Source organism: Pseudorasbora parva, chromosome 15, assembly GCF_024679245.1.
Source record: "Pseudorasbora parva isolate DD20220531a chromosome 15, ASM2467924v1, whole genome shotgun sequence".
Taxonomy (NCBI): domain Eukaryota; kingdom Metazoa; phylum Chordata; class Actinopteri; order Cypriniformes; family Gobionidae; genus Pseudorasbora; species Pseudorasbora parva.
The window spans coordinates 18329464-18346311 of NC_090186.1; the positions used below are offsets into that span (position 1 = coordinate 18329464).

The window sequence follows — 16848 nt, forward strand, 5'->3', positions numbered from 1 at the left end:
TTTCTTATGCTCAGTCTTTTCATTGTCCATGATGGTAAAAACTCAAAAGATAATATAAGATATATTACCATCACATTATTTCAAGTTTTCATTACAAAAGCTACTTGTCAGAAGTGGGATTTGAACCCACGCCTCCATTCGGAGACCAGAATCCTCAACATTTGGGAAGGTTGAAGCACCTTGAGTCTGGCGCCTTAGACCACTCGGCCATTCTGACAGTCACAACTGGTTTTCTGATGCTCAGTCTTTTGATTGTCCATGATGGTAAAAACTCAAAAGATAATATAAGATATATTACCGTCACATTATTTCAAGTTTTCATTATAAAAGCTACTTGTCAGAAGTGGGATTTGAACCCAGGCCTCCATTCGGAGACCAGAATCCTCAACATTTGAGAAGGTTGAAGAACCTTGAGTCTGGCGCCTTAGACCACTCGGCCATTCTGACAGCCACAACTCGTTTTCTGATGCTCAGTCTTTTGATTGTCCATGATGGTAAAAACTCAAAACATAATATAAGATATATTACCGTCACATTATTTCAAGTTTTCATTATAAAAGCTACTTGTCAGAAGTGGGATTTGAACCCACGCCTCCATTCGGAGACCAGAATCCTCAACATTTGAGAAGGTTGAAGAACCTTGAGTCTGGCGCCTTAGACAACTCGGCCATTCTGACAGTCACGGCTGCTTTTCTGATGCTCAGTCTTTTGATTGTCCATGATGGTAAAAACTCAAAAGATAATATAAGATATATTACCATCACATTATTTCAAGTTTTCATTACAAAAGCTACATGTCAGAAGTGGGATTTGAACCCACGCCTCCATTCGGAGACCTGAATCCTCAACATTTGAAAGGTTGAAAGACCTTGAGTCTGGCGCCTTAGACCACTCGGCCATTCTGACAGCCACAACTAGCGTTCTGATGCTCAGTCTTTTCATTATTCATGATGGTAAAAACTCAAAAAGGAATATAAGATTCATTACCTTCACGTTAATTCAAGTGTTAATTTTAAAAGCTAGTTGTCAGAAGTGGGATTTGAACCCACGCCTTCATTCGGAGACCAGAAACCTCAACATTTGAGAAGGTTGAAGAACCTTGAGTCTGGCGCCTTAGACAACTCGGCCATTCTGACAGACACAGCTGCTTTTCTGATGCTCAGTCTTTTGATTGTCCATGATGGTAAAAACTCAAAAGATAATATAAGATATATTACCATCACATTATTTCAAGTTTTCATTACAAAAGCTACTTGTCAGAAGTGGGATTTGAACCCACGCCTCCATTCGGAGACCAGAATCCTCAACATTTGAGAATGTTGAAGCACCTTGAGTCTGGCACCTTAGACCACTCGGCCATTCTGACAGTCACAGCTGCTTTTCTGAAGCTCAGTCTTTTCATTATACATGATGGTAAAAATTCAAATGGCAATATAAGATTCATTACCTTCACGTTAATTCAAGTGTTCATTTTAAAAGCTATTTGTCAGAAGTGGGATTTGAACCCACGCCTCCATTCGGAGACCAGAATCCTCAACATTTGAGAAGGTTGAAGAACCTTGAGTCTGGCGCCTTAGACCACTCGGCCATTCTGACAGTCACAGCTGCATTTCTGATGCTCAGTCTTTGGATTGTCCATGATGGTAAAAACTCAAACAATAATATAAGATATATTAACATCACATTTTTTCAAGTTTTCATTACAAAAGCTACATGTCAGAAGTGGGATTTGAACCCACGCCTCCATTCGGAAACCAGAATCCTCAACATTTGAGAAGGTTGAAGCACCTTGAGTCTGGCGCCTTAGACCACTCGGCCATTCTGACAGACACAGCTGCTTTTCTGATGCTCAGTCTTTTGATTGTCCATGATGGTAAAAACTCAAAAGATAATATAAGATATATTACCATCACATTATTTCAAGTTTTCATTACAAAAGCTACTTGTCAGAAGTGGGATTTGAACCCACGCCTCCATTCGGAGACCAGAATCCTCAACATTTGAGAAGGTTGAAGCACCTTGAGTCTGGCGCCTTAGACCACTCGGCCATTCTGACAGTCACAGCTGCTTTTCTGAAGCTCAGTCTTTTCATTATACATGATGGTAAAAACTCAAATGGCAATATAAGATTCATTACCTTCACGTTAATTCAAGTGTTCATTTTAAAAGCTAGTTGTCAGAAGGGGGATTTGAACCCACGCCTCCATTCGGAGACCAGAATCCTCAACATTTGAGAAGGTTGAAGAACCTTGAGTCTGGCGCCTTAGACAACTCGGCCATTCTGACAGTCACGGCTGCTTTTCTGATGCTCAGTCTTTTGATTGTCCATGATGGTAAAAACTCAAAAGATAATATAAGATATATTACCATCACATTATTTCAAGTTTTCATTACAAAAGCTACATGTCAGAAGTGGGATTTGAACCCACGCCTCCATTCAGAGACCAGAATCTTCAACATTTGAAAGGTTGAAAGACCTTGAGTCTGGCGCCTTAGACCACTCGGCCATTCTGACACTCAGAACTAGCTTTCTGATGCTCAGTCTTTTCATTGTCCATGATGGTAAAATTTCAAAAGATAATATAAGATATGTTACCTTCACATTAATTCATGTTTTCATTATAAAAGCTAGTTGTCAGAAGTGGGATTTGAACCCACGCCTCCATTCGGAGACCAGAATCCTCAACATTTGAGAAGGTTGAAGCACCTTGAGTCTGGCGCCTTAGACCACTCGGCCATTCTGACAGCCACAACTGGTTTTCTTATGCTCAGTCTTTTCATTGTCCATGATGGTAAAAACTCAAAAGATAATATAAGATATATTACCATCACATTATTTCAAGTTTTCATTACAAAAGCTACTTGTCAGAAGTGGGATTTGAACCCACGCCTCCATTCGGAGACCAGAATCCTCAACATTTGGGAAGGTTGAAGCACCTTGAGTCTGGCGCCTTAGACCACTCGGCCATTCTGACTGTCACAACTGCTTTTCTGATGCTCAGTCTTTTGATTGTCCATGATGGTAAAAACTCAAAAGATAATATAAGATATATTACCGTCACATTATTTCAAGTTTTCATTATAAAAGCTACTTGTCAGAAGTGGGATTTGAACCCACGCCTCCATTCGGAGACCAGAATCCTCAACATTTGAGAAGGTTGAAGCGCCTTGAGTCTGGCGCCTTAGACCACTCGGCCATTCTGACACTCAGAACTAGCTTTCTGATGCTCAGTGTTTTCATTGTCCATGATGGTAAAATTTCAAAAGATAATATAAGATATGTTACCTTCACATTAATTCATCTTTTCATTATAAAAGCTAGTTGTCAGAAGTGGGATTTGAACCCACGCCTCCATTCGGAGACCAGAATCCTCAACATTTGAGAAGGTTGAAGCACCTTGAGTCTGGCGCCTTAGACCACTCGGCCATTCTGACAGCCACAACTGGTTTTCTTATGCTCAGTCTTTTCATTGTCCATGATGGTAAAAACTCAAAAGATAATATAAGATATATTACCATCACATTATTTCAAGTTTTCATTACAAAAGCTACTTGTCAGAAGTGGGATTTGAACCCACGCCTCCATTCGGAGACCAGAATCCTCAACATTTGGGAAGGTTGAAGCACCTTGAGTCTGGCGCCTTAGACCACTCGGCCATTCTGACTGTCACAACTGCTTTTCTGATGCTCAGTCTTTTGATTGTCCATGATGGTAAAAACTCAAAAGATAATATAAGATATATTACCGTCACATTATTTCAAGTTTTCATTATAAAAGCTACTTGTCAGAAGTGGGATTTGAACCCACGCCTCCATTCGGAGACCAGAATCCTCAACATTTGAGAAGGTTGAAGCGCCTTGAGTCTGGCGCCTTAGACCACTCGGCCATTCTGACTGTCACAACTGCTTTTCTGATGCTCAGTCTTTTGATTGTCCATGATGGTAAAAACTCAAAAGACAATATAAGATATATTACCATCACATTATTTCAAGTTTTCATTATAAAAGCTACTTGTCAGAAGTGGGATTTGAACCCACGCCTCCATTCGGAGACCAGAATCCTCAACACTTGAGAAGGTTGAAGCACCTTGAGTCTGGCGCCTTAGACCACTCGGCCATTCTGACAGCCACAACTGGTTTTCTGATTCTCAGTCTTTTGATTGTCCATGATGGTAAAAACTCAAAAGATAATATAAGATATATTACCATCACATTATTTCAAGTTTTCATTACAAAAGCTACTTGTCAGAAGTGGGATTTGAACCCACGCCTCCATTCGGAGACCAGAATCCTCAACATTTGAGAAGGTTGAAGCACCTTGAGTCTGGCGCCTTAGACCACTCGGCCATTCTGACAGCCACAGCTGGTTTTCTGATGCTCAGTCTTTTGATTGTCCATGATGGTAAAAACTCAAAAGATAATATAAGATATATTACCATCACATTATTTCAAGTTTTCATTATAAAAGCTACTTGTCAGAAGTGGGATTTGAACCCACGCCTCCATTCGGAGACCAGAATCCTCAACATTTGAGAAGGTTGAAGAACCTTGAGTCTGGCGCCTTAGACAACTCGGCCATTCTGACAGTCACGGCTGCTTTTCTGATGCTCAGTCTTTTGATTGTCCATGATGGTAAAAACTCAAAAGATAATATAAGATATATTACCGGCACATTATTTCAAGTTTTCATTATAAAAGCTACTTGTCAGAAGTGGGATTTGAACCCACGCCTCCATTCGGAGACCAGAATCCTCAACATTTGAGAAGGTTGAAGAACCTTGAGTCTGGCGCCTTAGACAACTCGGCCATTCTGACAGTCACGGCTGCTTTTCTGATGCTCAGTCTTTTGATTGTCCATGATGGTAAAAACTCAAAAGATAATATAAGATATATTACCATCACATTATTTCAAGTTTTCATTACAAAAGCTACATGTCAGAAGTGGGATTTGAACCCACGCCTCCATTCGGAGACCTGAATCCTCAACATTTGAAAGGTTGAAAGACCTTGAGTCTGGCGCCTTAGACCACTCGGCCATTCTGACAGCCACAACTAGCGTTCTGATGCTCAGTCTTTTCATTATTCATGATGGTAAAAACTCAAAAAGGAATATAAGATTCATTACCTTCACATTAATTCAAGTGTTCATTTTAAAAGCTAGTTGTCAGAAGTGGGATTTGAACCCACGTCTTCATTCGGAGACCAGAATCCTCAACATTTGAGAAGGTTGAAGAACCTTGAGTCTGGCGCCTTAGACCACTCGGCCATTCTGACAGACACAGCTGCTTTTCTGATGCTCAGTCTTTTGATTGTCCATGATGGTAAAAACTCAAAAGATAATATAAGATATATTACCATCACATTATTTCAAGTTTTCATTATAAAAGCTACTTGTCAGAAGTGGGATTTGAACCCACGCCTCCATTCGGAGACCAGAATCCTCAACATTTGAGAAGGTTGAAGAACCTTGAGTCTGGCGCCTTAGACCACTCGGCCATTCTGACAGTCACAGCTGCATTTCTGATGCTCAGTCTTTGGATTGTCCATGATGGTAAAAACTCAAACGATAATATAAGATATATTAACATCACATTTTTTCAAGTTTTCATTACAAAAGCTACATGTCAGAAGTGGGATTTGAACCCACGCCTCCATTCGGAAACCAGAATCCTCAACATTTGAGAAGGTTGAAGCACCTTGAGTCTGGCGCCTTAGACCACTCGGCCATTCTGACAGACACAACTGCTTTTCTGATGCTCAGTCTTTTGATTGTCCATGATGGTAAAAACTCAAAAGATAATATAAGATATATTACCATCACATTATTTCAAGTTTTCATTACAAAAGCTACTTGTCAGAAGTGGGATTTGAACCCACGCCTCCATTCGGAGACCAGAATCCTCAACATTTGAGAAGGTTGAAGCAGCTTGAGTCTGGCGCCTTAGACCACTCGGCCATTCTGACAGTCACAGCTGCTTTTCTGAAGCTCAGTCTTTTCATTATACATGATGGTAAAAATTCAAATGGCAATATAAGATTCATTACCTTCACGTTAATTCAAGTGTTCATTTTAAAAGCTAGTTGTCAGAAGTGGGATTTGAACCCACGCCTCCATTCGGAGACCAGAATCCTCAACATTTGAGAAGGTTGAAGAACCTTGAGTCTGGCGCCTTAGACCACTCGGCCATTCTGACAGTCACAGCTGCATTTCTGATGCTCAGTCTTTGGATTGTCCATGATGGTAAAAACTCAAACGATAATATAAGATATATTAACATCACATTTTTTCAAGTTTTCATTACAAAAGCTACATGTCAGAAGTGGGATTTGAACCCACTCCTCCATTCGGAAACCAGAATCCTCAACATTTGAGAAGGTTGAAGCACCTTGAGTCTGGCGCCTTAGACCACTCGGCCATTCTGACAGACACAGCTGCTTTTCTGATGCTCAGTCTTTTGATTGTCCATGATGGTAAAAACTTAAAAGATAATATAAGATATATTACCATCACATTATTTCAAGTTTTCATTACAAAAGCTACTTGTCAGAAGTGGGATTTGAACCCACGCCTCCATTCGGAGACCAGAATCCTCAACATTTGAGAAGGTTGAAGCACCTTGAGTCTGGCGCCTTAGACCACTCGGCCATTCTGACAGTCACAACTGCTTTTCTGAAGCTCAGTCTTTTCATTATACATGATGGTAAAAACTCAAATGGCAATATAAGATTCATTACCTTCACGTTAATTCAAGTTTTCATTATAAAAGCTACTTGTCAGAAGTGGGATTTGAACCCACGCCTCCATTCGGAGACCAGAATCCTCAACATTTGGGAAGGTTGAAGCACCTTGAGTCTGGCGCCTTAGACCACTCGGCCATTCTGACTGTCACAACTGCTTTTCTGATGCTCAGTCTTTTGATTGTCCATGATGGTAAAAACTCAAAAGATAATATAAGATATATTACCGTCACATTATTTCAAGTTTTCATTATAAAAGCTACTTGTCAGAAGTGGGATTTGAACCCACGCCTCCATTCGGAGACCAGAATCCTCAACATTTGAGAAGGTTGAAGCGCCTTGAGTCTGGCGCCTTAGACCACTCGGCCATTCTGACTGTCACAACTGCTTTTCTGATGCTCAGTCTTTTGATTGTCCATGATGGTAAAAACTCAAAAGACAATATAAGATATATTACCATCACATTATTTCAAGTTTTCATTATAAAAGCTACTTGTCAGAAGTGGGATTTGAACCCACGCCTCCATTCGGAGACCAGAATCCTCAACACTTGAGAAGGTTGAAGCACCTTGAGTCTGGCGCCTTAGACCACTCGGCCAATCTGACAGCCACAACTGGTTTTCTGATTCTCAGTCTTTTGATTGTCCATGATGGTAAAAACTCAAAAGATAATATAAGATATATTACCATCACATTATTTCAAGTTTTCATTACAAAAGCTACTTGTCAGAAGTGGGATTTGAACCCACGCCTCCATTCGGAGACCAGAATCCTCAACATTTGAGAAGGTTGAAGCACCTTGAGTCTGGCGCCTTAGACCACTCGGCCATTCTGACAGCCACAGCTGGTTTTCTGATGCTCAGTCTTTTGATTGTCCATGATGGTAAAAACTCAAAAGATAATATAAGATATATTACCATCACATTATTTCAAGTTTTCATTATAAAAGCTACTTGTCAGAAGTGGGATTTGAACCCACGCCTCCATTCGGAGACCAGAATCCTCAACATTTGAGAAGGTTGAAGAACCTTGAGTCTGGCGCCTTAGACAACTCGGCCATTCTGACAGTCACGGCTGCTTTTCTGATGCTCAGTCTTTTGATTGTCCATGATGGTAAAAACTCAAAAGATAATATAAGATATTTTACCATCACATTATTTCAAGTTTTCATTACAAAAGCTACATGTCAGAAGTGGGATTTGAACCCACGCCTCCATTCGGAGACCTGAATCCTCAACATTTGAAAGGTTGAAAGACCTTGAGTCTGGCGCCTTAGACCACTCGGCCATTCTGACAGCCACAACTAGCGTTCTGATGCTCAGTCTTTTCATTATTCATGATGGTAAAAACTCAAAAAGGAATATAAGATTCATTACCTTCACGTTAATTCAAGTGTTCATTTTAAAAGCTAGTTGTCAGAAGTGGGATTTGAACCCACGCCTTCATTCGGAGACCAGAATCCTTAACATTTGAGAAGGTTGAAGAACCTTGAGTCTGGCGCCTTAGACCACTCGGCCATTCTGACAGACACAGCTGCTTTTCTGATGCTCAGTCTTTTGATTGTCCATGATGGTAAAAACTCAAAAGATAATATAAGATATATTACCATCACATTATTTCAAGTTTTCATTACAAAAGCTACTTGTCAGAAGTGGGATTTGAACCCACGCCTCCATTCGGAGACCAGAATCCTCAACATTTGGGAAGGTTGAAGCACCTTGAGTCTGGCGCCTTAGACCACTCGGCCATTCTGACTGTCACAACTGCTTTTCTGATGCTCAGTCTTTTGATTGTCCATGATGGTAAAAACTCAAAAGATAATATAAGATATATTACCGTCACATTATTTCAAGTTTTCATTATAAAAGCTACTTGTCAGAAGTGGGATTTGAACCCACGCCTCCATTCGGAGACCAGAATCCTCAACATTTGAGAAGGTTGAAGCGCCTTGAGTCTGGCGCCTTAGACCACTCGGCCATTCTGACTGTCACAACTGCTTTTCTGATGCTCAGTCTTTTGATTGTCCATGATGGTAAAAACTCAAAAGACAATATAAGATATATTACCATCACATTATTTCAAGTTTTCATTATAAAAGCTACTTGTCAGAAGTGGGATTTGAACCCACGCCTCCATTCGGAGACCAGAATCCTCAACACTTGAGAAGGTTGAAGCACCTTGAGTCTGGCGCCTTAGACCACTCGGCCATTCTGACAGCCACAACTGGTTTTCTGATTCTCAGTCTTTTGATTGTCCATGATGGTAAAAACTCAAAAGATAATATAAGATATATTACCATCACATTATTTCAAGTTTTCATTACAAAAGCTACTTGTCAGAAGTGGGATTTGAACCCACGCCTCCATTCGGAGACCAGAATCCTCAACATTTGAGAAGGTTGAAGCACCTTGAGTCTGGCGCCTTAGACCACTCGGCCATTCTGACAGCCACAGCTGGTTTTCTGATGCTCAGTCTTTTGATTGTCCATGATGGTAAAAACTCAAAAGATAATATAAGATATATTACCATCACATTATTTCAAGTTTTCATTATAAAAGCTACTTGTCAGAAGTGGGATTTGAACCCACGCCTCCATTCGGAGACCAGAATCCTCAACATTTGAGAAGGTTGAAGAACCTTGAGTCTGGCGCCTTAGACAACTCGGCCATTCTGACAGTCACGGCTGCTTTTCTGATGCTCAGTCTTTTGATTGTCCATGATGGTAAAAACTCAAAAGATAATATAAGATATATTACCATCACATTATTTCAAGTTTTCATTACAAAAGCTACATGTCAGAAGTGGGATTTGAACCCACGCCTCCATTCGGAGACCTGAATCCTCAACATTTGAAAGGTTGAAAGACCTTGAGTCTGGCGCCTTAGACCACTCGGCCATTCTGACAGCCACAACTAGCGTTCTGATGCTCAGTCTTTTCATTATTCATGATGGTAAAAACTCAAAAAGGAATATAAGATTCATTACCTTCACGTTAATTCAAGTGTTCATTTTAAAAGCTAGTTGTCAGAAGTGGGATTTGAACCCACGCCTTCATTCGGAGACCAGAATCCTTAACATTTGAGAAGGTTGAAGAACCTTGAGTCTGGCGCCTTAGACCACTCGGCCATTCTGACAGACACATCTGCTTTTCTGATGCTCAGTCTTTTGATTGTCCATGATGATAAAAACTCAAAAGATAATACAAGATATATTACCATCACATTATTTCAAGTTTTCATTACAAAAGCTACTTGTCAGAAGTGGGATTTGAACCCACGCCTCCATTCGGAGACCAGAATCCTCAACATTTGAGAAGGTTGAAGCAGCTTGAGTCTGGCGCCTTAGACCACTCGGCCATTCTGACAGTCACAGCTGCTTTTCTGAAGCTCAGTCTTTTCATTATACATGATGGTAAAAATTCAAATGGCAATATAAGATTCATTACCTTCACGTTAATTCAAGTGTTCATTTTAAAAGCTAGTTGTCAGAAGTGGGATTTGAACCCACGCCTCCATTCGGAGACCAGAATCCTCAACATTTGAGAAGGTTGAAGAACCTTGAGTCTGGCGCCTTAGACCACTCGGCCATTCTGACAGTCACAGCTGCATTTCTGATGCTCAGTCTTTGGATTGTCCATGATGGTAAAAACTCAAACGATAATATAAGATATATTAACATCACATTTTTTCAAGTTTTCATTACAAAAGCTACATGTCAGAAGTGGGATTTGAACCCACTCCTCCATTCGGAAACCAGAATCCTCAACATTTGAGAAGGTTGAAGCACCTTGAGTCTGGCGCCTTAGACCACTCGGCCATTCTGACAGACACAGCTGCTTTTCTGATGCTCAGTCTTTTGATTGTCCATGATGGTAAAAACTCAAAAGATAATATAAGATATATTACCATCACATTATTTCAAGTTTTCATTACAAAAGCTACTTGTCAGAAGTGGGATTTGAACCCACGCCTCCATTCGGAGACCAGAATCCTCAACATTTGAGAAGGTTGAAGCACCTTGAGTCTGGCGCCTTAGACCACTCGGCCATTCTGACAGTCACAGCTGCTTTTCTGAAGCTCAGTCTTTTCATTATACATGATGGTAAAAACTCAAATGGCAATATAAGATTCATTACCTTCACGTTAATTCAAGTTTTCATTATAAAAGCTACTTGTCAGAAGTGGGATTTGAACCCACGCCTCCATTCGGAGATCAGAATCCTCAACATTTGGGAAGGTTGAAGCACCTTGAGTCTGGCGCCTTAGACCACTCGGCCATTCTGACTGTCACAACTGCTTTTCTGATGCTCAGTCTTTTGATTGTCCATTATGGTAAAAACTCAAAAGATAATATAAGATATATTACCGTCACATTATTTCAAGTTTTCATTATAAAAGCTACTTGTCAGAAGTGGGATTTGAACCCACGCCTCCATTCGGAGACCAGAATCCTCAACATTTGAGAAGGTTGAAGCGCCTTGAGTCTGGCGCCTTAGACCACTCGGCCATTCTGACTGTCACAACTGCTTTTCTGATGCTCAGTCTTTTGATTGTCCATGATGGTAAAAACTCAAAAGACAATATAAGATATATTACCATCACATTATTTCAAGTTTTCATTATAAAAGCTACTTGTCAGAAGTGGGATTTGAACCCACGCCTCCATTCGGAGACCAGAATCCTCAACACTTGAGAAGGTTGAAGCACCTTGAGTCTGGCGCCTTAGACCACTCGGCCATTCTGACAGCCACAACTGGTTTTCTGATTCTCAGTCTTTTGATTGTCCATGATGGTAAAAACTCAAAAGATAATATAAGATATATTACCATCACATTATTTCAAGTTTTCATTACAAAAGCTACTTGTCAGAAGTGGGATTTGAACCCACGCCTCCATTCGGAGACCAGAATCCTCAACATTTGAGAAGGTTGAAGCACCTTGAGTCTGGCGCCTTAGACCACTCGGCCATTCTGACAGCCACAGCTGGTTTTCTGATGCTCAGTCTTTTGATTGTCCATGATGGTAAAAACTCAAAAGATAATATAAGATATATTACCATCACATTATTTCAAGTTTTCATTATAAAAGCTACTTGTCAGAAGTGGGATTTGAACCCACGCCTCCATTCGGAGACCAGAATCCTCAACATTTGAGAAGGTTGAAGAACCTTGAGTCTGGCGCCTTAGACAACTCGGCCATTCTGACAGTCACGGCTGCTTTTCTGATGCTCAGTCTTTTGATTGTCCATGATGGTAAAAACTCAAAAGATAATATAAGATATATTACCATCACATTATTTCAAGTTTTCATTACAAAAGCTACATGTCAGAAGTGGGATTTGAACCCACGCCTCCATTCGGAGACCTGAATCCTCAACATTTGAAAGGTTGAAAGACCTTGAGTCTGGCGCCTTAGACCACTCGGCCATTCTGACAGCCACAACTAGCGTTCTGATGCTCAGTCTTTTGATTATTCATGATGGTAAAAACTCAAAAAGGAATATAAGATTCATTACCTTCACGTTAATTCAAGTGTTCATTTTAAAAGCTAGTTGTCAGAAGTGGGATTTGAACCCACGCCTTCATTCGGAGACCAGAATCCTTAACATTTGAGAAGGTTGAAGAACCTTGAGTCTGGCGCCTTAGACCACTCGGCCATTCTGACAGACACAGCTGCTTTTCTGATGCTCAGTCTTTTGATTGTCCATGATGGTAAAAACTCAAAAGATAATATAAGATATATTACCATCACATTATTTCAAGTTTTCATTACAAAAGCTACTTGTCAGAAGTGGGATTTGAACCCACGCCTCCATTCGGAGACCAGAATCCTCAACATTTGAGAAGGTTGAAGCAGCTTGAGTCTGGCGCCTTAGACCACTCGGCCATTCTGACAGTCACAGCTGCTTTTCTGAAGCTCAGTCTTTTCATTATACATGATGGTAAAAATTCAAATGGCAATATAAGATTCATTACCTTCACGTTAATTCAAGTGTTCATTTTAAAAGCTAGTTGTCAGAAGTGGGATTTGAACCCACGCCTCCATTCGGAGACCAGAATCCTCAACATTTGAGAAGGTTGAAGAACCTTGAGTCTGGCGCCTTAGACCACTCGGCCATTCTGACAGACACAGCTGCTTTTCTGATGCTCAGTCTTTTGATTGTCCATGATGGTAAAAACTCAAAAGATAATATAAGATATATTACCATCACATTATTTCAAGTTTTCATTACAAAAGCTACTTGTCAGAAGTGGGATTTGAACCCACGCCTCCATTCGGAGACCAGAATCCTCAACATTTGAGAAGGTTGAAGCACCTTGAGTCTGGCGCCTTAGACCACTCGGCCATTCTGACAGTCACAGCTGCTTTTCTGAAGCTCAGTCTTTTCATTATACATGATGGTAAAAACTCAAATGGCAATATAAGATTCATTACCTTCACATTAATTCAAGTGTTCATTTTAAAAGCTAGTTGTCAGAAGGGGGATTTGAACCCACGCCTCCATTCGGAGACCAGAATCCTCAACATTTGAGAAGGTTGAAGAACCTTGAGTCTGGCGCCTTAGACAACTCGGCCATTCTGACAGTCACGGCTGCTTTTCTGATGCTCAGTCTTTTGATTGTCCATGATGGTAAAAACTCAAAAGATAATATAAGATATATTACCATCACATTATTTCAAGTTTTCATTACAAAAGCTACATGTCAGAAGTGGGATTTGAACCCACGCCTCCATTCAGAGACCAGAATCCTCAACATTTGAAAGGTTGAAGCACCTTGAGTCTGGCGCCTTAGACCACTCGGCCATTCTGACACTCAGAACTAGCTTTCTGATGCTCAGTCTTTTCATTGTCCATGATGGTAAAATTTCAAAAGATAATATAAGATATGTTACCTTCACATTAATTCAAGTTTTCATTATAAAAGCTAGTTGTCAGAAGTGGGATTTGAACCCACGCCTCCATTCGGAGACCAGAATCCTCAACATTTGAGAAGGTTGAAGCACCTTGAGTCTGGCGCCTTAGACCACTCGGCCATTCTGACAGCCACAACTGGTTTTCTTATGCTCAGTCTTTTCATTGTCCATGATGGTAAAAACTCAAAAGATAATATAAGATATATTACCATCACATTATTTCAAGTTTTCATTACAAAAGCTATTTGTCAGAAGTGGGATTTGAACCCACGCCTCCATTCGGAGACCAGAATCCTCAACATTTGGGAAGGTTGAAGCACCTTGAGTCTGGCGCCTTAGACCACTCGGCCATTCTGACTGTCACAACTGCTTTTCTGATGCTCAGTCTTTCTATTGTCCATGATGGTAAAAACTCAAAAGATAATATAAGATATATTACCGTCACATTATTTCAAGTTTTCATTATAAAAGCTACTTGTCAAAAGTGGGATTTGAACCCACGCCTCCATTGGGAGACCAGAATCCTCAACATTTGAGAAGGTTGAAGCGCCTTGAGTCTGGCGCCTTAGACCACTCGGCCATTCTGACTGTCACAACTGCTTTTCTGATGCTCAGTCTTTTGATTGTCCATGATGGTAAAAACTCAAAAGACAATATAAGATATATTACCATCACATTATTTCAAGTTTTCATTATAAAAGCTACTTGTCAGAAGTGGGATTTGAACCCACGCCTCCATTCGGAGACCAGAATCCTCAACACTTGAGAAGGTTGAAGCACCTTGAGTCTGGCGCCTTAGACCACTCGGCCATTCTGACAGCCACAACTGGTTTTCTGATTCTCAGTCTTTTGATTGTCCATGATGGTAAAAACTCAAAAGATAATATAAGATATATTACCATCACATTATTTCAAGTTTTCATTACAAAAGCTACTTGTCAGAAGTGGGATTTGAACCCACGCCTCCATTCGGAGACCAGAATCCTCAACATTTGAGAAGGTTGAAGCACCTTGAGTCTGGCGCCTTAGACCACTCGGCCATTATGACAGCCACAACTGGTTTTCTGATTCTCAGTCTTTTGATTGTCCATGATGGTAAAAACTCAAAAGATAATATAAGATATATTACCATCACATTATTTCAAGTTTTCATTATAAAAGCTAGTTGTCAGAAGTGGGATTTGAACCCACACCTCCATTTGGAGACCAGAATCCTCAACATTTGAGAAGGTTGAAGCACCTTGCGTCTGGCGCCTTAGACCACTCGGCCATTCTGACAGTCACAACTAGCGTTCTGATGCTCAGTCTTTTCATTATTCATAATGGTAAAAACTCAAAAAGGAATATAAGATTCATTACCTTCACGTTAATTCAAGTGTTCATTTTAAAAGCTAGTTGTCAGAAGTGGGATTTGAACCCACGCCTCTATTCGGACACCAGAATCCTCTACATTTGAGAAGGTTGAAGCACCTTGAGTCTGGCGCCTTAGACCACTCGGCCATTCTGACAGCCACAACTGGTTTTCTGATGCTCAGTCTTTTGATTGTCCATGATGGTAAAAACTCAAAAGATAATATAAGATATATTACTGTCACATTATTTCAAGTTTTCATTATAAAAGCTACTTGTCAGAAGTGGGATTTGAACCCACGCCTCCATTCGGAGACCAGAATCCTCAACATTTGAGAAAGTTGAAGCACCTTGAGTCTGGCGCCTTAGACCACTCGGCCATTCTGACAGTCACAGCTGCTTTTCTGATGCTCAGTCTTTTGATTGTCCATGATGGTAAAAACTCAAACGTCAATATAAGATATATTAACATCACATTTTTTCAAGTTTTCATTACAAAAGCTACTTGTCAAAAGTGGGATTTGAACCCACGCCTCCATTCGGAGACCTGAATCCTCAACATTTGAAAGGTTGAAAGACCTTGAGTCTGGCGCCTTAGACCACTCGGCCATTCTGACAGCCACAACTAGTGTTCTGATGCTCAGTCTTTTCATTATTCATGATGGAAAAAACTCAAAAGATAATATAAGATATATTACCATCACATTATTTCAAGTTTTCATTATAAAAGCTACTTGTCAGAAGTTGTATTTGAACCCACGCCTCCATTCGGAGACCAGAATCCTCTACATTTGAGAAGGTTGAAGCACCTTGAGTCTGGCGCCTTAGACTACTCGGCCATTCTGACACTCACAACTAGCTTTCTGATGCTCAGTCTTTTCATTGTCCATGATGGTAAAAACTCAAAAGATAATATAAGATATATTACCTTCACATTAATTCAAGTTTTCATTATAAAAGCTAGTTGTCAGAAGTGGGATTTGAACCCACGCCTCCATTCGGAGACCAGAATCCTCAACATTTGAGAAGGTTGAAGCATCTTGAGTCTGGCGCCTTAGACCACTCGGCCATTCTGACAGCCACAACTAGCTTTCTGATGCTCAGTCTTTTCATTATTCATGATGGTAAAAACTCAAAAGATAATATAAGATATATTACCGTCACATTATTTCAAGTTTTCATTATAAAAGCTACTCGTCAGAAGTGGAATTTGAACCCACGCCTCCATTCGGAGACCAGAATCCTCAACATTTGAGAAGGTTGAAGCACCTTGAGTCTGGCGCCTTAGACCACTCGGCCATTCTGACAGCCACAACTGGTTTTCTGATGCTCAGTCTTTTGATTGTCCATGATGGTAAAAACTCAAAAGATAATATAAGATATATTACCGTCACATTATTTCAAGTTTTCATTATAAAAGCTACTTGTCAGATGTGGGATTTGAACCCACGCCTCCATTCGGAGACCAGAATCCTCAACATTTGAGAAGGTTGAAGAACCTTGAGTCTAGCGCCTTAGACCACTCGGCCATTCTGACAGTCACAGCTGCTTTTCTGAAGCTCAGTCTTTTCATTATACATGATAGTAAAAACTCAAATGGCAATATAAGATTCATTACCTTCACGTTAATTCAAGTGTTCATTTTAAAAGCTAGTTGTCAGAAGTGGGATTTGAACCCACGCCTCCATTCGGAGACCAGAATCCTCAACATTTGAGAAGGTTGAAGAACCTTGAGTCTGGTGCCTTAGACAACTCGGCCATTCTGACAGTCACGGCTGCTTTTCTGATGCTCAGTCTTTTGATTGTCCATGATGGTAAAAACTCAAAAGATAATATAAGATATATT

General features: G+C 40.4%; 46 non-coding genes across 46 annotated transcripts; all 46 read right to left on the bottom strand.

Moving 5' to 3' along the window:
- Positions 1-105: 105 nt before the first annotated feature.
- trnal-caa (transfer RNA leucine (anticodon CAA)) lies at positions 106-217 on the bottom strand. Its single transcript has 2 exons — positions 180-217; positions 106-151 (listed from the first exon to the last, which is right to left on the bottom strand). It is a non-coding gene; the product is annotated as a tRNA-Leu (tRNA).
- A 1037-nt stretch (positions 218-1254) lies between these two features.
- On the bottom strand, positions 1255-1366 carry trnal-caa (transfer RNA leucine (anticodon CAA)). The gene is made up of 2 exons: positions 1329-1366; positions 1255-1300 (listed from the first exon to the last, which is right to left on the bottom strand). It is a non-coding gene; the product is annotated as a tRNA-Leu (tRNA).
- Positions 1367-1484: 118 nt separating this feature from the next.
- On the bottom strand, positions 1485-1596 carry trnal-caa (transfer RNA leucine (anticodon CAA)). Its single transcript has 2 exons — positions 1559-1596; positions 1485-1530 (listed from the first exon to the last, which is right to left on the bottom strand). It is a non-coding gene; the product is annotated as a tRNA-Leu (tRNA).
- A 118-nt stretch (positions 1597-1714) lies between these two features.
- On the bottom strand, positions 1715-1826 carry trnal-caa (transfer RNA leucine (anticodon CAA)). The gene is made up of 2 exons: positions 1789-1826; positions 1715-1760 (listed from the first exon to the last, which is right to left on the bottom strand). It is a non-coding gene; the product is annotated as a tRNA-Leu (tRNA).
- Positions 1827-1944: 118 nt separating this feature from the next.
- trnal-caa (transfer RNA leucine (anticodon CAA)) lies at positions 1945-2056 on the bottom strand. The gene is made up of 2 exons: positions 2019-2056; positions 1945-1990 (listed from the first exon to the last, which is right to left on the bottom strand). It is a non-coding gene; the product is annotated as a tRNA-Leu (tRNA).
- Positions 2057-2404: 348 nt separating this feature from the next.
- trnal-caa (transfer RNA leucine (anticodon CAA)) lies at positions 2405-2515 on the bottom strand. Its single transcript has 2 exons — positions 2478-2515; positions 2405-2450 (listed from the first exon to the last, which is right to left on the bottom strand). It is a non-coding gene; the product is annotated as a tRNA-Leu (tRNA).
- A 118-nt stretch (positions 2516-2633) lies between these two features.
- trnal-caa (transfer RNA leucine (anticodon CAA)) lies at positions 2634-2745 on the bottom strand. The gene is made up of 2 exons: positions 2708-2745; positions 2634-2679 (listed from the first exon to the last, which is right to left on the bottom strand). It is a non-coding gene; the product is annotated as a tRNA-Leu (tRNA).
- Positions 2746-2863: 118 nt separating this feature from the next.
- trnal-caa (transfer RNA leucine (anticodon CAA)) lies at positions 2864-2975 on the bottom strand. Its single transcript has 2 exons — positions 2938-2975; positions 2864-2909 (listed from the first exon to the last, which is right to left on the bottom strand). It is a non-coding gene; the product is annotated as a tRNA-Leu (tRNA).
- A 118-nt stretch (positions 2976-3093) lies between these two features.
- On the bottom strand, positions 3094-3205 carry trnal-caa (transfer RNA leucine (anticodon CAA)). The gene is made up of 2 exons: positions 3168-3205; positions 3094-3139 (listed from the first exon to the last, which is right to left on the bottom strand). It is a non-coding gene; the product is annotated as a tRNA-Leu (tRNA).
- Positions 3206-3323: 118 nt separating this feature from the next.
- trnal-caa (transfer RNA leucine (anticodon CAA)) lies at positions 3324-3435 on the bottom strand. The gene is made up of 2 exons: positions 3398-3435; positions 3324-3369 (listed from the first exon to the last, which is right to left on the bottom strand). It is a non-coding gene; the product is annotated as a tRNA-Leu (tRNA).
- A 118-nt stretch (positions 3436-3553) lies between these two features.
- trnal-caa (transfer RNA leucine (anticodon CAA)) lies at positions 3554-3665 on the bottom strand. The gene is made up of 2 exons: positions 3628-3665; positions 3554-3599 (listed from the first exon to the last, which is right to left on the bottom strand). It is a non-coding gene; the product is annotated as a tRNA-Leu (tRNA).
- Positions 3666-3783: 118 nt separating this feature from the next.
- trnal-caa (transfer RNA leucine (anticodon CAA)) lies at positions 3784-3895 on the bottom strand. The gene is made up of 2 exons: positions 3858-3895; positions 3784-3829 (listed from the first exon to the last, which is right to left on the bottom strand). It is a non-coding gene; the product is annotated as a tRNA-Leu (tRNA).
- Positions 3896-4013: 118 nt separating this feature from the next.
- Positions 4014-4125, bottom strand: trnal-caa (transfer RNA leucine (anticodon CAA)). The gene is made up of 2 exons: positions 4088-4125; positions 4014-4059 (listed from the first exon to the last, which is right to left on the bottom strand). It is a non-coding gene; the product is annotated as a tRNA-Leu (tRNA).
- A 118-nt stretch (positions 4126-4243) lies between these two features.
- Positions 4244-4355, bottom strand: trnal-caa (transfer RNA leucine (anticodon CAA)). The gene is made up of 2 exons: positions 4318-4355; positions 4244-4289 (listed from the first exon to the last, which is right to left on the bottom strand). It is a non-coding gene; the product is annotated as a tRNA-Leu (tRNA).
- Positions 4356-5392: 1037 nt separating this feature from the next.
- Positions 5393-5504, bottom strand: trnal-caa (transfer RNA leucine (anticodon CAA)). The gene is made up of 2 exons: positions 5467-5504; positions 5393-5438 (listed from the first exon to the last, which is right to left on the bottom strand). It is a non-coding gene; the product is annotated as a tRNA-Leu (tRNA).
- Positions 5505-5622: 118 nt separating this feature from the next.
- Positions 5623-5734, bottom strand: trnal-caa (transfer RNA leucine (anticodon CAA)). The gene is made up of 2 exons: positions 5697-5734; positions 5623-5668 (listed from the first exon to the last, which is right to left on the bottom strand). It is a non-coding gene; the product is annotated as a tRNA-Leu (tRNA).
- Positions 5735-5852: 118 nt separating this feature from the next.
- On the bottom strand, positions 5853-5964 carry trnal-caa (transfer RNA leucine (anticodon CAA)). The gene is made up of 2 exons: positions 5927-5964; positions 5853-5898 (listed from the first exon to the last, which is right to left on the bottom strand). It is a non-coding gene; the product is annotated as a tRNA-Leu (tRNA).
- Positions 5965-6082: 118 nt separating this feature from the next.
- Positions 6083-6194, bottom strand: trnal-caa (transfer RNA leucine (anticodon CAA)). The gene is made up of 2 exons: positions 6157-6194; positions 6083-6128 (listed from the first exon to the last, which is right to left on the bottom strand). It is a non-coding gene; the product is annotated as a tRNA-Leu (tRNA).
- Positions 6195-6542: 348 nt separating this feature from the next.
- Positions 6543-6654, bottom strand: trnal-caa (transfer RNA leucine (anticodon CAA)). The gene is made up of 2 exons: positions 6617-6654; positions 6543-6588 (listed from the first exon to the last, which is right to left on the bottom strand). It is a non-coding gene; the product is annotated as a tRNA-Leu (tRNA).
- A 118-nt stretch (positions 6655-6772) lies between these two features.
- trnal-caa (transfer RNA leucine (anticodon CAA)) lies at positions 6773-6884 on the bottom strand. Its single transcript has 2 exons — positions 6847-6884; positions 6773-6818 (listed from the first exon to the last, which is right to left on the bottom strand). It is a non-coding gene; the product is annotated as a tRNA-Leu (tRNA).
- Positions 6885-7002: 118 nt separating this feature from the next.
- Positions 7003-7114, bottom strand: trnal-caa (transfer RNA leucine (anticodon CAA)). Its single transcript has 2 exons — positions 7077-7114; positions 7003-7048 (listed from the first exon to the last, which is right to left on the bottom strand). It is a non-coding gene; the product is annotated as a tRNA-Leu (tRNA).
- A 348-nt stretch (positions 7115-7462) lies between these two features.
- Positions 7463-7574, bottom strand: trnal-caa (transfer RNA leucine (anticodon CAA)). Its single transcript has 2 exons — positions 7537-7574; positions 7463-7508 (listed from the first exon to the last, which is right to left on the bottom strand). It is a non-coding gene; the product is annotated as a tRNA-Leu (tRNA).
- Positions 7575-8151: 577 nt separating this feature from the next.
- On the bottom strand, positions 8152-8263 carry trnal-caa (transfer RNA leucine (anticodon CAA)). The gene is made up of 2 exons: positions 8226-8263; positions 8152-8197 (listed from the first exon to the last, which is right to left on the bottom strand). It is a non-coding gene; the product is annotated as a tRNA-Leu (tRNA).
- A 118-nt stretch (positions 8264-8381) lies between these two features.
- trnal-caa (transfer RNA leucine (anticodon CAA)) lies at positions 8382-8493 on the bottom strand. The gene is made up of 2 exons: positions 8456-8493; positions 8382-8427 (listed from the first exon to the last, which is right to left on the bottom strand). It is a non-coding gene; the product is annotated as a tRNA-Leu (tRNA).
- Positions 8494-8611: 118 nt separating this feature from the next.
- trnal-caa (transfer RNA leucine (anticodon CAA)) lies at positions 8612-8723 on the bottom strand. The gene is made up of 2 exons: positions 8686-8723; positions 8612-8657 (listed from the first exon to the last, which is right to left on the bottom strand). It is a non-coding gene; the product is annotated as a tRNA-Leu (tRNA).
- Positions 8724-8841: 118 nt separating this feature from the next.
- On the bottom strand, positions 8842-8953 carry trnal-caa (transfer RNA leucine (anticodon CAA)). Its single transcript has 2 exons — positions 8916-8953; positions 8842-8887 (listed from the first exon to the last, which is right to left on the bottom strand). It is a non-coding gene; the product is annotated as a tRNA-Leu (tRNA).
- Positions 8954-9071: 118 nt separating this feature from the next.
- Positions 9072-9183, bottom strand: trnal-caa (transfer RNA leucine (anticodon CAA)). Its single transcript has 2 exons — positions 9146-9183; positions 9072-9117 (listed from the first exon to the last, which is right to left on the bottom strand). It is a non-coding gene; the product is annotated as a tRNA-Leu (tRNA).
- Positions 9184-9760: 577 nt separating this feature from the next.
- trnal-caa (transfer RNA leucine (anticodon CAA)) lies at positions 9761-9872 on the bottom strand. Its single transcript has 2 exons — positions 9835-9872; positions 9761-9806 (listed from the first exon to the last, which is right to left on the bottom strand). It is a non-coding gene; the product is annotated as a tRNA-Leu (tRNA).
- Positions 9873-9990: 118 nt separating this feature from the next.
- Positions 9991-10102, bottom strand: trnal-caa (transfer RNA leucine (anticodon CAA)). Its single transcript has 2 exons — positions 10065-10102; positions 9991-10036 (listed from the first exon to the last, which is right to left on the bottom strand). It is a non-coding gene; the product is annotated as a tRNA-Leu (tRNA).
- Positions 10103-10220: 118 nt separating this feature from the next.
- trnal-caa (transfer RNA leucine (anticodon CAA)) lies at positions 10221-10332 on the bottom strand. The gene is made up of 2 exons: positions 10295-10332; positions 10221-10266 (listed from the first exon to the last, which is right to left on the bottom strand). It is a non-coding gene; the product is annotated as a tRNA-Leu (tRNA).
- Positions 10333-10680: 348 nt separating this feature from the next.
- trnal-caa (transfer RNA leucine (anticodon CAA)) lies at positions 10681-10792 on the bottom strand. The gene is made up of 2 exons: positions 10755-10792; positions 10681-10726 (listed from the first exon to the last, which is right to left on the bottom strand). It is a non-coding gene; the product is annotated as a tRNA-Leu (tRNA).
- Positions 10793-10910: 118 nt separating this feature from the next.
- On the bottom strand, positions 10911-11022 carry trnal-caa (transfer RNA leucine (anticodon CAA)). The gene is made up of 2 exons: positions 10985-11022; positions 10911-10956 (listed from the first exon to the last, which is right to left on the bottom strand). It is a non-coding gene; the product is annotated as a tRNA-Leu (tRNA).
- Positions 11023-11140: 118 nt separating this feature from the next.
- Positions 11141-11252, bottom strand: trnal-caa (transfer RNA leucine (anticodon CAA)). Its single transcript has 2 exons — positions 11215-11252; positions 11141-11186 (listed from the first exon to the last, which is right to left on the bottom strand). It is a non-coding gene; the product is annotated as a tRNA-Leu (tRNA).
- A 118-nt stretch (positions 11253-11370) lies between these two features.
- On the bottom strand, positions 11371-11482 carry trnal-caa (transfer RNA leucine (anticodon CAA)). The gene is made up of 2 exons: positions 11445-11482; positions 11371-11416 (listed from the first exon to the last, which is right to left on the bottom strand). It is a non-coding gene; the product is annotated as a tRNA-Leu (tRNA).
- A 118-nt stretch (positions 11483-11600) lies between these two features.
- trnal-caa (transfer RNA leucine (anticodon CAA)) lies at positions 11601-11712 on the bottom strand. Its single transcript has 2 exons — positions 11675-11712; positions 11601-11646 (listed from the first exon to the last, which is right to left on the bottom strand). It is a non-coding gene; the product is annotated as a tRNA-Leu (tRNA).
- A 577-nt stretch (positions 11713-12289) lies between these two features.
- trnal-caa (transfer RNA leucine (anticodon CAA)) lies at positions 12290-12401 on the bottom strand. Its single transcript has 2 exons — positions 12364-12401; positions 12290-12335 (listed from the first exon to the last, which is right to left on the bottom strand). It is a non-coding gene; the product is annotated as a tRNA-Leu (tRNA).
- Positions 12402-12519: 118 nt separating this feature from the next.
- On the bottom strand, positions 12520-12631 carry trnal-caa (transfer RNA leucine (anticodon CAA)). The gene is made up of 2 exons: positions 12594-12631; positions 12520-12565 (listed from the first exon to the last, which is right to left on the bottom strand). It is a non-coding gene; the product is annotated as a tRNA-Leu (tRNA).
- Positions 12632-12749: 118 nt separating this feature from the next.
- Positions 12750-12861, bottom strand: trnal-caa (transfer RNA leucine (anticodon CAA)). The gene is made up of 2 exons: positions 12824-12861; positions 12750-12795 (listed from the first exon to the last, which is right to left on the bottom strand). It is a non-coding gene; the product is annotated as a tRNA-Leu (tRNA).
- A 118-nt stretch (positions 12862-12979) lies between these two features.
- trnal-caa (transfer RNA leucine (anticodon CAA)) lies at positions 12980-13091 on the bottom strand. The gene is made up of 2 exons: positions 13054-13091; positions 12980-13025 (listed from the first exon to the last, which is right to left on the bottom strand). It is a non-coding gene; the product is annotated as a tRNA-Leu (tRNA).
- A 348-nt stretch (positions 13092-13439) lies between these two features.
- On the bottom strand, positions 13440-13550 carry trnal-caa (transfer RNA leucine (anticodon CAA)). Its single transcript has 2 exons — positions 13513-13550; positions 13440-13485 (listed from the first exon to the last, which is right to left on the bottom strand). It is a non-coding gene; the product is annotated as a tRNA-Leu (tRNA).
- Positions 13551-13668: 118 nt separating this feature from the next.
- trnal-caa (transfer RNA leucine (anticodon CAA)) lies at positions 13669-13780 on the bottom strand. The gene is made up of 2 exons: positions 13743-13780; positions 13669-13714 (listed from the first exon to the last, which is right to left on the bottom strand). It is a non-coding gene; the product is annotated as a tRNA-Leu (tRNA).
- Positions 13781-13898: 118 nt separating this feature from the next.
- trnal-caa (transfer RNA leucine (anticodon CAA)) lies at positions 13899-14010 on the bottom strand. The gene is made up of 2 exons: positions 13973-14010; positions 13899-13944 (listed from the first exon to the last, which is right to left on the bottom strand). It is a non-coding gene; the product is annotated as a tRNA-Leu (tRNA).
- Positions 14011-14128: 118 nt separating this feature from the next.
- Positions 14129-14240, bottom strand: trnal-caa (transfer RNA leucine (anticodon CAA)). Its single transcript has 2 exons — positions 14203-14240; positions 14129-14174 (listed from the first exon to the last, which is right to left on the bottom strand). It is a non-coding gene; the product is annotated as a tRNA-Leu (tRNA).
- A 118-nt stretch (positions 14241-14358) lies between these two features.
- Positions 14359-14470, bottom strand: trnal-caa (transfer RNA leucine (anticodon CAA)). The gene is made up of 2 exons: positions 14433-14470; positions 14359-14404 (listed from the first exon to the last, which is right to left on the bottom strand). It is a non-coding gene; the product is annotated as a tRNA-Leu (tRNA).
- An 808-nt stretch (positions 14471-15278) lies between these two features.
- On the bottom strand, positions 15279-15390 carry trnal-caa (transfer RNA leucine (anticodon CAA)). The gene is made up of 2 exons: positions 15353-15390; positions 15279-15324 (listed from the first exon to the last, which is right to left on the bottom strand). It is a non-coding gene; the product is annotated as a tRNA-Leu (tRNA).
- A 577-nt stretch (positions 15391-15967) lies between these two features.
- Positions 15968-16079, bottom strand: trnal-caa (transfer RNA leucine (anticodon CAA)). Its single transcript has 2 exons — positions 16042-16079; positions 15968-16013 (listed from the first exon to the last, which is right to left on the bottom strand). It is a non-coding gene; the product is annotated as a tRNA-Leu (tRNA).
- Positions 16080-16848: the final 769 nt, after the last annotated feature.